We start from the raw sequence: 15180 nt of genomic DNA on the forward strand, positions 1-15180 counted from the left end.
TTACACACATTGGACGTTAAGAAAGTCCCATTCCGCACGGCCATTCTACATAGAGTGGATGAAGCCCATGTTCCCAGGGACTTTAGCGTTCCCCAGAGATGGTTCTCCCAAGGGAGACGGAGGGAGTTAGTAATGGGACTGCTAAGCCCGCAGCCTGGCCCTCCTCCTTCCACCATACAAGTTCTGCTTTTATATATTTTATACATGGGGAATATGAGTAATAGTTTATTAAGACAAGATTTCCACTGCTAAGAAAAGTTTGCACATCACAAGCTAAAGTATACTGACAGCCCAGATTTCCAGGATCACCCGATACATACATAGCTATTAGAAATATTTCTACTGGGTTCACAACTAAGCATTTAGGCATTTTTTTCAATCATTGCCATGACCTGAGTAGAGAAGCAGAAAAGATACCAGAGTAGGAATTGGGAACCTAGGCCCTGGCTTCAGTTCTGCTGGAATCTACACGGTCACCGTGGTTAGATCACCCAGCCTGGTGTCACGGGAACAAGTATTCACTGACTGCTGGTTCGTGAATTAGCAAAAGCTGCACTGTAAGGTACTCCCTCTCATACACAGATCTGAGGGTCAGCTGTGTCCCCGTTCCTATCTGAGTGTGACCATGGCTTGTTGGGGTCTATTTGATGGCCTGTTTTTTTCACAAAATTACCTACCTCCTGTTTCTCACGTAGCACACTTTAGAGAGAATTGACAAGATAATCAAAGACATTTTTAATTCCTTAGCGCCAAAAGACTGACTAAAATAATGAAAATAGAATTATAAAATCGAGTTGCCCAACTGCTTATGTTGCTTATGTTGAAAAACTTAAAGGATCCTGACAAAAAGTGTGTCATAACAGAGAAATGTATGTTGTCATTTTAATTAGAAATGGTATGAGCTGTAATTAGAACTGGTATGAGATTATTGTCATAGCTACATCAAAACTAATCATAGGAAAAACTGGGAAGAAATATATCAAATTTTAGTAGTCTGTGACTGATGAAAACTGTTTTTTTCCTTCTTTCAGGACATGTGATCCTACAAATGTCCTCTTATGAGCATGTCTTATTTTATGACATAAAGAACATAAAGAAATTTTAAAATAAAATGAAATAAAGTAATGACATTAGTTTCCTAGAACTGACCTAAAAAAGCACCACAATCTGGGTGACTTAAAACAGCAGAAATGTCTTGTCTTACAGTTTTGAAGGCCAGAAGTCTGCAGATGAGGTGTTGGCAGGCCACGCTTTTTTCCAAACCAGCAGGGGAGTCCGGCCTTCATCAGTGGTGGCGGCCAGTCTTCGGTGGGCCCTGGCTGACAGCTACATGTCTCCAGTCACACGGCATCCTCCTCGGGTATCAGAGTCTTCACGTAGCCGTCTTCTTGAAAGGACCCCAGTCACACTGGATTAAGGGCCCAGCTACTCCACTATGGCTACCCTTAACTAATGACATCTGCAATGACCTTATTTCCAAATAAAGACACATTCTGAGATACTGAGGGTTAGGAATTTGACAAACCTTTTTTTAGGTGGGAGCACAGTTCAATCTATAACAGTAATTTAACAATTTTGATGTATTTACGGAACTTGAAGACCATTATTCTTTCTTATTTTGATGGAGCAGTTTCCACATTTTAGCATGTGGGTAAGTTTAGGAAAGTGGTCCTTAAACTAACACTTCACCCTTTCTCTTGCCACCACTCTCATTTTTTTTTCTTTTTTTTTCTTTTTTTTGACTGGGGAAAGGTAATTAGGTTTGTTTGTTTGTTTTTTATTTTTTTATTGGAGGTGCTGGGGATTGAACCCAGGAACTAAGCATGTTTTCTGCCACTGAGCTATGCCATACCCACCCCTCCACTTTCTAATGTGTGTTTATTGGGCACATACTGAGTTCATAGCACTGTGTTAATCCACCCAAATTAAAAAAAAAAATCACACAAAACTCTCTTCTAACCATTAGCTACAAGTTACTTTTATTTACACTGTAATTTTCAAATGGACTGAGTTCTGTAATGAATGGCTTCAGTCTGCAAAACACTATGAAGAATTACCTTAGATTGTAAAAAAATGTCTCAGGCCTTCTTACAAATATGTAAAAAGATGACAGGGAAAAAAGAAGAAAACTAAAGTAGAAATACGTCCAAATAGAAATTAATTTTGCTTGTTGTAAAGACAGAGGAATATTTTTTTCAGCATTGAGTAATCTTGGGTTTGGTTAGGCTATTTACGAATGAGCCAAACATTTTTAAATAGTGTCTTACAGGCTTTGAACTATTCTTTGTGACTTTTATCCCCAGCGTTGCTAGAAATACTATCATTTTTTTAAAAACTGAAACGTAAGAATGTTTAATTTTTCGAAAGAATGCTGTCTTTTGCTAAGTTTGGTAGAATGGCTTGACATAAAAATATAAATAAAGGAACACAGTGTGGCACAGGTAAAGCAAGCATGGCTTTACATTTTCTAAGTACGATTACATTGCTGCTGGGTGCCTTTGGAAGCAAAAATAGGTATTTCACTTGTTACACGCATGCATTTATATAATGAGTACTTATGAGACACTCAGTGACATCTTCAGATCCGCATGTGTATCCCATTGTGTGGTTTTCCCCTTTATTTCCATTTTTTTTGTGGGGAACGCTTTGTGCCTAACAAGCTAAGGAAATGAACTGCAAAGCTGCGTCAGGACAATGAAACTTCACGACACACAAGTCAGGAAACGAGGATGTGTTGTTCTCCCGGCAGCTGGCGTTTGGCTACTCTGAACATTACAGGTCAGAAAAGTTGAAGTGGGGCAGTTTTCCTCTCAAGATTTCTGTGGGGACATAAAGAAGGTTATTTCTCCCCACTTTGTGTGCAGGACTGTGGGCCAGGCGGGCCCCCCCACCAGCTCTGCATCTCCTGGGTCCTCAGCCTCCACCACTCCTGACTCCTCTGCTCTGCAAGAAGATGCCACAGTTGCAGGGACAAACTACCTGCATGCTGATGGGACAAGGGTCACTGCGGCAGAATGCGGCGGCTCTCCCATCCCAGCATCACTATCACTACTACTGGCCACCCCCACTTGGGAGTTGACAGGTGACAGACACACTGCTCAGCACCGAACCTGCCTGGTTTCACTTAAGCCTCACACAACCCCGTAGAGCAAACTCCCCTTATCCCAATTTCACAGACCAGAAAACAGAGAGCGAGACACATGAAGTCAATTTAGCCACAACTGCACCTTTAGAAAGTAGCAAGTCCAGGATCAGAAAACAGATTCATGAGGACAACCGCTGCTTCTGACCAGTAAGTTCTAGGTAATTTATGCATTTTAACCAAGTCTTAGAAGATCCAATTCCCTAACACAACAGAGGAACTTTAAAAAAAATATTCTTCTGATTATAAATATAATGCATATTCATTGAAGAAAAGACAGAAGTACAAAAAAAGTATACAGAGTATAAAGAAAATGCATGGAAACAACCTAAACGTCCATTGACGGATGAGTGGATGAAGAATTTGTGAGATACACACACACACACAATGGAATACTACTCAGCCATAAAAAAGAATAAAAATGCCATTTGCAGCAACATGGATGGACCTAGAGATCATCATTCTAAGTAAAGTTAGCCAGAAAAAGAAAGAAAAATACCATGTGATATCACTCATATATGGAATCTAAAAAAAAAGGCAAACTTATTTACAAAATAGAAACGGACTCACAGACATAGAAAACAAACTTATGGTTACCAGTGAGAAAGGGAGGGATAAATTAGGAGTTTGAGATTTGCAGATACTAACTACTGTATATAAAATAGATAAACAACGTTTCTTCTGTATAGCACAGGGAACTACATTCAATAATTTGTAGTAACCTATAGTGAAAAATAATATGAAAATGAATATGTGTATGTATATGGATGACTGAAACATTATGCTGTACACCAGAAATTGACACAACATTGTAAACTGACTATAGTTTAATTAAAAAAAAAAAAAGAAAATACAGAATAGAAAAAATAAAACTCACCTATAATCCTTACCAACAACCATTAATACTTTTTTTTTATTGAGGTATAGTCAGTTTACAATGTTGTGTCAATTTCTGGTGTACGGCACAATACTTCAGTCATATCGGAACATACCTATATTCGTTTTCATAATCTTTTTCACCATAAATTACTACCAGATATTGAATATAGTTCCCTGTGCTACACAACAACAATCATTAATACTTAATCTATCTCCTTTGTGTTTTGTCCTATGCCTCCGTGTGTGTGTTTTAATGTAATTGGAATTGTATTGTTACCTACTTCTTTTCACTTCACATATTATGACAATTTCCACGTCATTAAATACCCTGTTACAAGCTAATTTTTAATGGTTGTATTGACTATAATTGTAATTTATTTAACCAACCTTATGGTGTTGGGTAGTTAGGCTGTTTCTAATCAGTCACTGTTTTAAATACCACGTATGCTCGTAATTTCATTAAGGATAAGTTCCTAGAGGGGGACTTGCGAAGTCAAAGACTAGGAGCACCTGTAAGGTTCTTGGTATATTTTGCCCAGCTCCCTCCAAAAAGGCTCACTTCACATGTATTTAATATGTGACACACACACATACAGACACAATCTAAACTTTATCAAATATCTAGGAGGGGAGAGAGCCTGTCGACCCCTGACTCTTTGACTCTGACTCGGGGATGAGTAATAAAGTATGGCTAACACTGAGGCTGTAATGGTTTATGTTTTCATGTATAGATAATAAAGCATGTTAAATTAACATTAAAAATATTTTTGTCATGGTGTTCCTGCAGAGGTGGCTCAAGCAAGAGCAGGCAAAGTTAGTAATATTACAGCAACTCTGAGTTTTTCCTGACTTTTCTAATTCTAAGCAGTGGCAGAATTCTGCAACTTTCACCTCATGTGACACTACTGTGGTGTCTTACTCATTCTAAACTTAATAATAGTACAACCATTGGGTGGGCCCATCGTGGCTGCTGTTCCATGACTTGCTGTGGCTGGTGGGTCATAAACAAATGTGAAAATTCATCATGAGGCACACTTTACGATTAGTGCATGTGACTGTGTGTTATACCTCAGTTAAAAACAAACACTGATATTTTTGGCAGGAATCAAAACGGTAAAGTAGGAAGAACCTAGAATGAGGGGAGGAGACGACAGAGTTCTCTCGTTCAGGATCACCGAAGTACTTAAGTGAAAATGAAGGGAGTTGTTCAAACTTCCAAAGTGGCAGGAAAGGCTTAGAATCAGGACGAGATATTAAGGTACTTGCCACCCAATGTGAAGGGAGCCAATAATTGGGGAGAATTATCCAAAGTAATTGACCTGTTTCATGTGCACAGCTCAGCGAGTGATGCTGCCGGGTAGACTGACCACTTCTGCGTGATTGAACCATCCCAGCCCCAGGTGTGCAGAATGGGCTCATCTCCTTCTAGGAAAATTCCTGTGAGGACAGATAACAAAGCAAGGAGTGGGGCTTGTGTGTCATTTCTGGAGAAAAGTCAGAAGAAATTGAAGTAAAAATGAAATCCCTCCTTTGTCCACCCACCCACCATGCCCTCCACCCTCTCAAAGGTGCCCATTTATAACTAACTGCAGGTCACTCCAACAAATATCCAGGGGGCCACACTGACTTTTTTTCTGAAATAGTAATAGTTCAGCATTATTATCTTTGACTACAAAGGAATAAAGAGAGAAAATAAATGAGCGTCAACAGTTCGCATTGCAGACTTGATCAGAGCTGCTAGTGGGGCCCATTTGTAGGAGGCAGGGCTATCTTTATGAACAGGCAAAGCAGCAGTGGTCTGAAAATTGTGCACTGAAAATCTCTTCCTCTAAGTACCTGAAGTGCCACTATTACCTACTGACCCCTGGCCTAGCTTGGCTGCTATAGCCAAACATCATAGACTGGGTAACTTATAACCAACAGAAATGTATTTCTTACAGTGCTGGAGGCTGGAAGTCAAATCAAAGTGCGAGCAGTCAGGTCCTCTTTTTAGATTGCAGGCTGCTGGCTTCTCACTGTGTCCTAAAGGCAGAAAGAGCAGACAGAGGAGAAGCAAGTATTCTCACATCTTCTTTTTTTTTAATTGAACTATAGTCAGTTACAATGTGTCCATTTCTGGTAGACAGCATAATGTCCTGGTCATCCATATACATCCATATATTCCTTTTCATAGTCTTTCTCATTAAAGATTACTACAAGATATGGAATATAGTTTCCTGTGCTATACAGAAGAAATTCAGTTTTTTATCTATGTTTATATATAGTAGTTAATATTTGCAAATCTCAAACTCTCACATCTTTTTATTAGGGTGCTAATCCCATTCATCAGGCACCACCCTTGTGACCTAGATGCCTTCCAAAGGTGCCTTCTCCTAATACTATCACACTGGCATTAGGATTTCAACATATGAATTTTGCAGGGAGCACAAGCATTCAGTCCACAGCAACCCCTTAGGGTGAGCATGGCTTTCCTTCATTCGTCATTTTCAAAGTATACGTTTTACTGGAAGGGAAGATATATTAAATTCCTAACATTTTAATGCAAATTAGTGTCTTGGATGATCTTCTGTATAGGAGAAAGTAGGCTACTTGAAACTTTGACCATTTAAGTTAACTGAAAGGCAGGTTGAAGGAGAGCAGCAAATGGAAAGTTCAAACCGAAAGGGAGAGTGTACTCAGAGATCAAAAAGCTAGGTAACTGGTCTGAGCAGGCGTCAGTCTTCACTGGGTGTGGACCATGAGACTGATGATAAAGGCCCCTCAGTTAAGCCTGTTGGGAGTGGCTGTGAGGAGGCAATTTGCCCAAAAATGTACCCTCTTTCCTCTTCCCTCCTTGCCGTGTTTCAGAAGCAAAGAACGTGTTTCAAAAGTGAAGTAGAGAGTACTGAATCAAGTAAACTGAAGGAAAGAAGACATCTTTTATCCCTCTCTCCATTAAAGAAATAACTAAAACAGAACAACACACATTTAAACACACACATACACAAGAATAATTTTCATGGTCCAAAAATTTTGGGAATTCCTAGAAGACAAAGAGTGAATAGGACTGCATTGGTGGCAAAACAAAAACAGGCAAATCTTGTTTAAAATTCAGGGCCACTATCCCATGCTTTTGGATTGGAAGAATCAATATCACTTAAATGGCCATACTGCCCAAGGCAATCTACAGATTTAATGAGATCCCTATCAAATTACCAGGACATTTTTCACAGAACTAGAACAAACAATCCTAAAATGTATATGGAATCACAAAAGACCCAGAATTGCCGAAGAAATAATGAAGAAAAAGAACGAAGCTGGAGGAGAAACCCTCTCAGGCTTCAGACAATACTACAGAGCTATAGTAATCAAAACAGCAGGGTACTGGCATAAAAGCAGACATACAGATCAATGAAACAGAACAGAGAACCCAGAAATAAACCCACAGACCTATGGTCAATTAATCCTTGACAAAGGAGGCAAGAATATACAATGGAGAAAAGACAGTCTCTTCAGCAAGTGGTGTTCAGAAAACCAGACAGCTGCATGTAAATCAATGAAGTTAGAACACTCCCCAACTCCATACACAAAAATAAACTCAAAATGGCTTAATGACTTAAAGACAAGACATAATAAATCTAGAAGAAAACATAGGCAAATTATTCTCTGACATAAATCTTTGCTATGTGTGTGTGTATATATATATATATATAATATATATACACATACACACACACACACACATACACGTACATATATTATTTACATATATTTCTTTTCAGTTGATCTCAGAACACTCATAAAAGCCACTATGAATTAGTTTACACAGAAAATGTCTACATAGCTCTAAAAATACAAACCATACAATCAGATATATTCTCTGGCCATAAGGGCAGTAAAATTAGAAATAAGCAGCAACAAAAAGGTAGCAAAGAAGAAATCAACTTGTTTGCAGATTTTAAACAATATTTAACCCCCAGGATAAAAAATAATAAATAGCTAAAATTGTGAGTTATTTTGAAAGGACAGTGAGGGGACTGTACAACAACAGGAAGCTAAAAAAGATGAGGAAATAACTCCTAAAAGAAGAAATTTGTAAAGATAATAAGAAGAATTAATTGAAAAGAAAAAAGAACATACTTTAATCAATAAAACCAAAATCTATTTCCTTGGGGGGGAAGGGAGAGTCAATATAATAGACAAGCTTTTGGCAAACCCGAATAGCAAAGAAGGAAAGACATAGAAATAAATAAAATTAAGGAAATGAACAAAACTATAAATTCATACTAATACATATAAACATCTAGAGGAAATGGAAAATATTCTAGGGAAATAAATATAAATTCCCCCAAATAAACTTTTTTAAACAAAAAGCACTTTATGTGGGGTTAAGAAAATTTTCATTGTGATAAAATATGTGTGACATAAAATATATCACTTTAACCATTTTCAGTGTACAATTCAGTTGTGTTGATTTCATTCACACTGTTGTGTAACCATCATTAATCTCTATTTCCTCATCTTTTCCATCATCCAAACAGAAACTGTAACCATAAAAGCAATGTCTCCCATACCTTCTTCTTCCAGCCCCTGGGAACCTCTACTTTACTTTTTGTCTCTATTGGATCTGCCTATTCTAAATATTTCATACAATGTTTATCTTTTTGTAACTGGCTTATTTCACATAGCATGTTTTTAAGGCTCATCCATGTTGTAGCATGTATCACAAATTTATTCTTTTTTATGGGTGAATAATATCCTATTGTATGTATAGACAACATTTTGTTTATCCATTCATATTCTTTTTTTAAAACAACTTTATTTATTTATTAAATTGTTTTTCCTTCCAGTTTTACTGAGATGTAGTTGACACACAGCACTGTATAATTGGGGGGGGGTAGTTAAATTTTATTAACTTATTTATTTTTTAAATGGAGGCACTGAGGATTGAACCTAGGACCTTGGGCTTAGCTAGGCAAGCCCTCTACCACTGAGCTATTCCCTCCCCTGATCCAGTCATTTGTTGATGGACATGAGCTGTTTCCACATTTTGGCCACTGCGTATAATGATGGAAAGAACATCAGAGTTAAAGAGACTTTTAAAGAGGCAGGAAAACAGAATAGACCAATTGCTCTAGAAGAAGTTAAAGTTGTGAACATTTTACCTCTAAAAAGCTATTTATCTCAATTACTGCAAATTTCTCCCAGACCTGTAGGACAGATAAACGTTCTAGAGTCTAGAAAAAGATGGAAGCTTTCCCAGATCATCCTACAAGGCTAACATAAACCCAGCTGGACAAAACTCAAAGAAACTTAGTGTACTTAAAGGCTCGTATCAACGTGACTGACCAAATAGGGTTTATTCCGGAAATAGAAGTCTAGTTCAATATCAAAAAATCTGTTATTACAATTCAATGCTTATAATTTAAAGGAGGAAAAAAACAATATAATCATCTCAAATATAAAACAACATTTTGGTTAGATTTCAACATCTCTTTCTGAGCAAACGAGAACAAGAACGAAATTGTCTTTACTAAACATTACACTTAACGGTGAGATTATAGAAATATTTCAATAGGAAAGCCAGCGGTTACAGAGATACCAGCGGTTACCACTACTGTTCACAGTGTGCGGGACATTCCAGTGAGTTAGGCCAAGAGAAAGAAGTAAGAGATAAACACACCAGCGGTAAAAGAGGAAAAACTGTCTTGGTTTATAGGTAATACGATAGTGTATCTAAAAAATCTCAAAGAATCAGCAGAAAGACTATTAAAACAGAAAGAGAGTTCAGCAAGGGAGCCAAGCACAAAATCAGCAGTCCTACATACTGATACTAAGCAATTTAAAAATCCATGGGGGAATAAAACCTTTTCACATTAGCAACAACTAATGCATTTTGACTGCTCACGAGTGCATTGTAAGTTGACTTACAGTGAAATGAAGACACGTGTAAAACCTTAAAGAAGTGCAAAATTAAACACCTAAATAAACAAACAGCCGATCTTGTTCTTCAGTCAAGAGACTCCGTTTTGGTTTTTGTTTTTTTTTTTAAGATGTCAATGATCTTATTAATCTAAATCCAAAATAATCCTAACAAAATATTACCTGGATATTTAGGTGACCCTTGGCCAACTGCTTCTGAAGTGCATCAGGAAGAGGAAACAAAAGAACAAATAAAATACTGAAACACAAGGGCAAGCGGACGGGAATCCCCTGTTAGACGGCAAAATAAACTGCAAAGCTGTAACAAGTGAAGGTGGGTCAAAACAGTTGTGCAGAACTAGATAAATAGAAAAACATCTGTTTCTACGTGGGAATTTATTACAAGACCCAAGTGGCATTTCCAATTAGTGGGGGGAAAATGATAAGACATTTGCTATCCATGGAAGAAAATAACTTAGATCACTATCTCACATGATACACAAAAATAAATTTTGGATGTATTAAAGGAAGTTTTAAAGTAAAATGAGCTTATTAGAAGAAAATAGCAAAGAATGTTTTTATCATTTAACTCTGAGGACAGACTTCCGTAGCAATTCGAAAAACAGATGTGCTCTCTGGAGTCAAAGGGCCGACCTGTGGCCAAGACCCAGGACTGGGGGCTGCCCTGGAGGGACCTCCCTGGCTTTGCTCAAGACCTCCTCTCCCCCGACTCCAACAGTGGGGTTGGGTGCATGGGCTTTGAGCATCCCAGGATGCACACTTACCCAGGTGTGTTCACTTCAGCCACTTTTAAGCCCTGTTTTCCTGGCTTAGAAGGTCCCCCAAGAGACTTACACCATTTACCGCATAGCCCAGTGGGGTAAAGGTAAAACCAGATCGATTAAAGGGTTCAGTAGCTTATAAAAACTACTGGTGCATAGCATACCTCTAAAACCAGCACTGTCCCGTAGAACTTGCCGTGGTGATGGAGTTATTCTGTGTCTTCACTGTCCAGTTCAACAGCCACTAGCACGGGTAGCTCTTAAACACTTAAAAATGTGGCTAGGATAGCAAAGGCACTGAATGTTTTATTTTACATGAGTTAAATATAAATAGCCACATGGGACTCGTGGTTCATGTATTGGACCAGAGCAGGTCTTAACCAACATCAGTCTCAGCATAAGCCTGCCGGGACCTCACAAAGGGCCCTCGGAGAGGTGAGTGCAGGCTAGGACGATTAGGGCTGGACCCAGGACAGCCTGCAGAGGTTGTATCAGGTTCCTGTGGATGCCGAACAGATGACCAAAAGAGTGGCCTAAAACAACACAGCATTATTCTCTTACGGTTCTGGAGGTCCAAGTCCACATCAATCTTCCCAGGCTAAAGTTAAGGTGGAGGCAAGCTTGGTTCCTCCTGGAAGATCTAGGGAACAATCGATTCCTTATCTTTTCCAGCTTCTAGAAGCTGCCTCCATCCCTTGGCTCTTGGTTCCTTCCTTTCATCGTCAAAGCCAACATCTCTCTTTCTCTCCAACCTCTGCCTCCATCATCACATCCTCTTCTCCAACTCCGACCTTCCTGACTCCCTCTTATAAAGACCCGTGTGATTACATTGGGCCCACCTGGGTTAACCCAGGATCCTCTCCGCTTCCTAAGACCCTTAGCTCAGTCACACCTGCAAAGTCTCTTTTGCCGTGTAATGTAACATAGTCACGGGTTCCGGGAATTAGGACATCTCTGGGAGGCCATTACTGAGACTACCAATGAGGCTGACCCACATTTTCCATCACATGAGATCTGGGTTAATGGCATCACCCCTGGAAGTGGGCCTGGAGGTGGGCTCAGCCGCAGAACCTATGTGTTAGAGGAATCCTTGTCTTCTTGTGGACGTGGCATGTTGGATTCAGTTCACAATAGACAGACTGACATCCAGACTTCCTGGGGAGAAGGCTGTTGGGCCCATCAGAGAAAATCGGGGACCCTGCCAAACGCTCTGAGGTGGGAGACGGAGCTCCATCCGGTTCTTGGGGAGGAGAGCCTGGCTGCAGCCTGGGGAGATGGGGGATCCACAATGAGGGGCAGGGTGGGAAAGTGGGGGTGTCGGTGAGCACGCCTGGACACTGGAGAAGTAGCGACTGCTTTTTGAGCTGGGAAGTTACATAAACAGAGCCATGTTTAAAGAAGATTAAGCCAGCAGTTGTGTGCAAGGGGGGCCCAGGGGTGGGGTTGTGGGGAGGTGGAAACCTGGTGGAAAACACAGGCATGTAATGATTCGTTTCAGAGAGACCAGTGAGAAGGGAAGAGAAGAACGTATATGCAAGAAACATCCTGTTAAACAAACAATGCGCTAAAAATACCGCTGCTGAGCTCCATCAAAAATGGCAGCAACACCTTAAATCATGTTGGAAAAAAAAAAATTGTGCCGGTTTTAACTGGTTTCTATCTTCAAATAATTTGTGTAATTGTAGTCTGTTAAATGGTTTTATTAATGTCAACAGCTGTCTCCATGCAGTATATGTTTAGCAGGTAGACACTGAAATCTTATTCTGTTCCCCAAGTGTGTTTTTTTTTAAACAGAGCTAATCATTCAGTTATTTGAAAGCGCGTGCCGTGACACATACTTAAATTAGCACATGTAGGATGTGCGGCTCAGGGTAGCTTCCTCTAGTAGTAGAAACAGATATATTTCCACCATCAGAAGTTTTGACATTCACTACTTTTCACCTTTAAGAAAAAATGAGCCCTGCTGTAACTTAGCAGATGGCCCCCTCTCTATGGCTTGCCTGCCATCTGGAATTTGTTTTGATAAATCCAGACATTAGGGATATGTTATCTTCCCAGCTAAATATAACATTTAGTTCATTCGCTGGTAACCTACGCATTTCTTTCTCGTGCTAAAAAAGAGAGTCCTATAGCTGGAGCATACATTCTGGTCACTGCGTATAAACCTCCAAAGAGAAATCATCTGCCTTTAGTGAAACAGAATCTTGGAAGGAAGCACCAGAGGCAGGTCTGGATAGGCTGGGATGCCCCCCGGGGACTGGTGGGTGGCTGAGTCCTATGTGATCAGGATTTTGAAATATGTCAGATCCTGCATCATTCAACGTGCTCGTGTCTCTAGACACCTAAGGATACCTATCTTTCTCCTTCTCTTTAGAAAATTCTAATTTTTAAAGTTATACACATACGTTCGACAGTGAAATTGTTTTATGAGCTTGTAACAAAAGCAGCAGCCCCCGTGCAGCCTGCGCACCAGTGATTCCTATTTCAAGAGGTTCCCAGTTTCACTAGTTTAATTGTTTATTTTGATTTTTGCCTCCATATTTTTAATAACTTGCTTATGCTGCTATTTCTTTTTTTTTTTTTCTGCTCTGATATTATCCTTTGTCTCCCTTCTGTAGGAGAAAACAATGAGGTCACCTACATTATACTTCCCTCCCGATGTAAATAAATATATTCTATGATGCAGAAATCAGTACCCAGTATATGTATTACTATGGTTATGGAAACATTACTCAAAGCTTAGCCATGTGGTGTACTATAAGTACATTTTCTTTCTTGTTCAACGTTTTATTTTTCTTCCCTAAAAGAATAATAGCAGTCTTTATTTTTCTATTTAGATTTTGGTACACCAATCACTAATTTATCTCAATTCTTATAAATCTCCCGATATGTCGATCGCCTCTCAGTCTGATCAAACATAGTAGGCCACATATCAGTTTCATTTTTTTCCCTTGGGGCCAGCCCTTCTGCAACCCTCTGTCCTCCTGTTTCAGCTTGCCCTGGTGGTACACCAGGCCTGATGCTCTGCGGTCCCCACGGGACCCTGACGGCTGGGGACGCCCTTCCCTCTCACCTGGGTTGGAGAATCTATTCCTGGGTCCTGTGTTTGCTTGGCTCACTCCCTCATTTTGGTAGAGCACAGCATTCCTTAAGAAAAAACATGGAAGGTGAAAGGTAAGGTTAAGGTTGAGAGATTTCCCTCTACCCTCACCCTCGACGGATGGTTGGTAGAATTTTGGTTTAGAAATAATTTCCCCTGGAATTTTGAAGGTGCATAATCACCATCTTCTAGTTTTGAATGTCCCTTTGAGTCTGATCTACTCTGATTGCCTCTCTTTTCCTATAGCTTTGACTGTGTCTTTTTTTTTTTTTTTTAATGGAATTCCTGGGTATTGAACCCAGGATCTTGTGCATCTTTTTCTTCTTTTTTTGTTCTGAAATTTCACATGAACTTGAGACCGTAACACTGCTCAGGAAGCAGCAGAGTAGTTAAAATGGGGTGGGGAGCAGGCAGCTAAAAACTTCCTTGGGTTGTGAATTGTAAAACATTATTTCCAAAACTTCTTGCAAATAATTTCATCCAAGTTCACCAAAACTCATTATAAATAAGACAAAGTACATCAAATCATTGATTTTTCTTGTCTTATTTGTATGGATGGGTCTGAACATAAAGGCTTCCATGTGTGTAATGACTCCAACAGGAAAGGGGCTTCAACTCCCCACCTTTTGGCATCTATGTCAGGATGTCATCTGAATTCTCAGAAAATAAAAGAGAGGGGAAAAAAAAGAAGAAAATGGATTTTAAAATGCTATTAGGGGAAAACAACCATGTTCATAGCAACACCATTCACCGTAGCCCCAAACTGGAGTCAACCCAAATGTCCATCAACAAAGAAGTAATGAAAAAACAAAATATCCATACAATGGAATACCACTCAGAAATAAAAATAAGTGAACTGCTAATACGTGTAACAGCATGAACTAATCGCAAAAGTGTTATGCAACGCAAAAGAAGTCAGACACAAAATAACGCAGACTATATGACTCTTTTCATTTAAGTTTTAATCTATGGAAATAGAAATCAGAACAATGGTTGCCTGTTCAGGGTTGGAGCGAGTAGCAGGGATTAACTAAGGGTGGGGAGGAAGGAACTTTCTAGGGTAACAAATATTCTATATTTCGATTGGAGTGGAGATTACACAAGTATACATACTTTTATCAAAATCATTGATTTTAAACTTAAAATCTATGCATTTCACTCCATGTAAATTTTACACTGATAGTTTTTGTCACTGAAAAAGAAGAAAAATAAATTAGCAAGACTTTTGAAATATCCTCAGAATGCTCATGCTGTGAGCAAAAACTTCAGAAGTACCAAGATTCTAGTCCTTGCTTTCTCCGAAGGAGGGAAGGTCACTGTGAACATCTTTCCTGTTAGAATGTATATAACCCCGCCTCGGTTCCTATCTAATTTCT

General features: G+C 39.3%; 1 long non-coding RNA gene across 2 annotated transcripts; it reads right to left on the reverse strand.

Annotated features, from left to right (window-relative positions):
• Window positions 1–1518: 1518 nt before the first annotated feature.
• Window positions 1519–13854, reverse strand: LOC141575426 (uncharacterized). Of its 2 annotated transcripts, none has more exons than XR_012503007.1 (4): window positions 13778–13854; window positions 5960–6043; window positions 5341–5458; window positions 1519–2819 (listed from the first exon to the last, which is right to left on the reverse strand). It is a non-coding gene; the product is annotated as an uncharacterized LOC141575426 (long non-coding RNA). The 2 variants fall into 2 exon arrangements; XR_012503005.1 differs by lacking the exon at window positions 13778–13854 and adding an exon at window positions 10106–10635.
• Between the last annotated feature and the right edge of the window lie 1326 nt (window positions 13855–15180).

The sequence above is a fragment of the Camelus bactrianus genome, chromosome 28 (assembly GCF_048773025.1).
Source record: "Camelus bactrianus isolate YW-2024 breed Bactrian camel chromosome 28, ASM4877302v1, whole genome shotgun sequence".
Lineage (NCBI taxonomy): Eukaryota > Metazoa > Chordata > Mammalia > Artiodactyla > Camelidae > Camelus > Camelus bactrianus.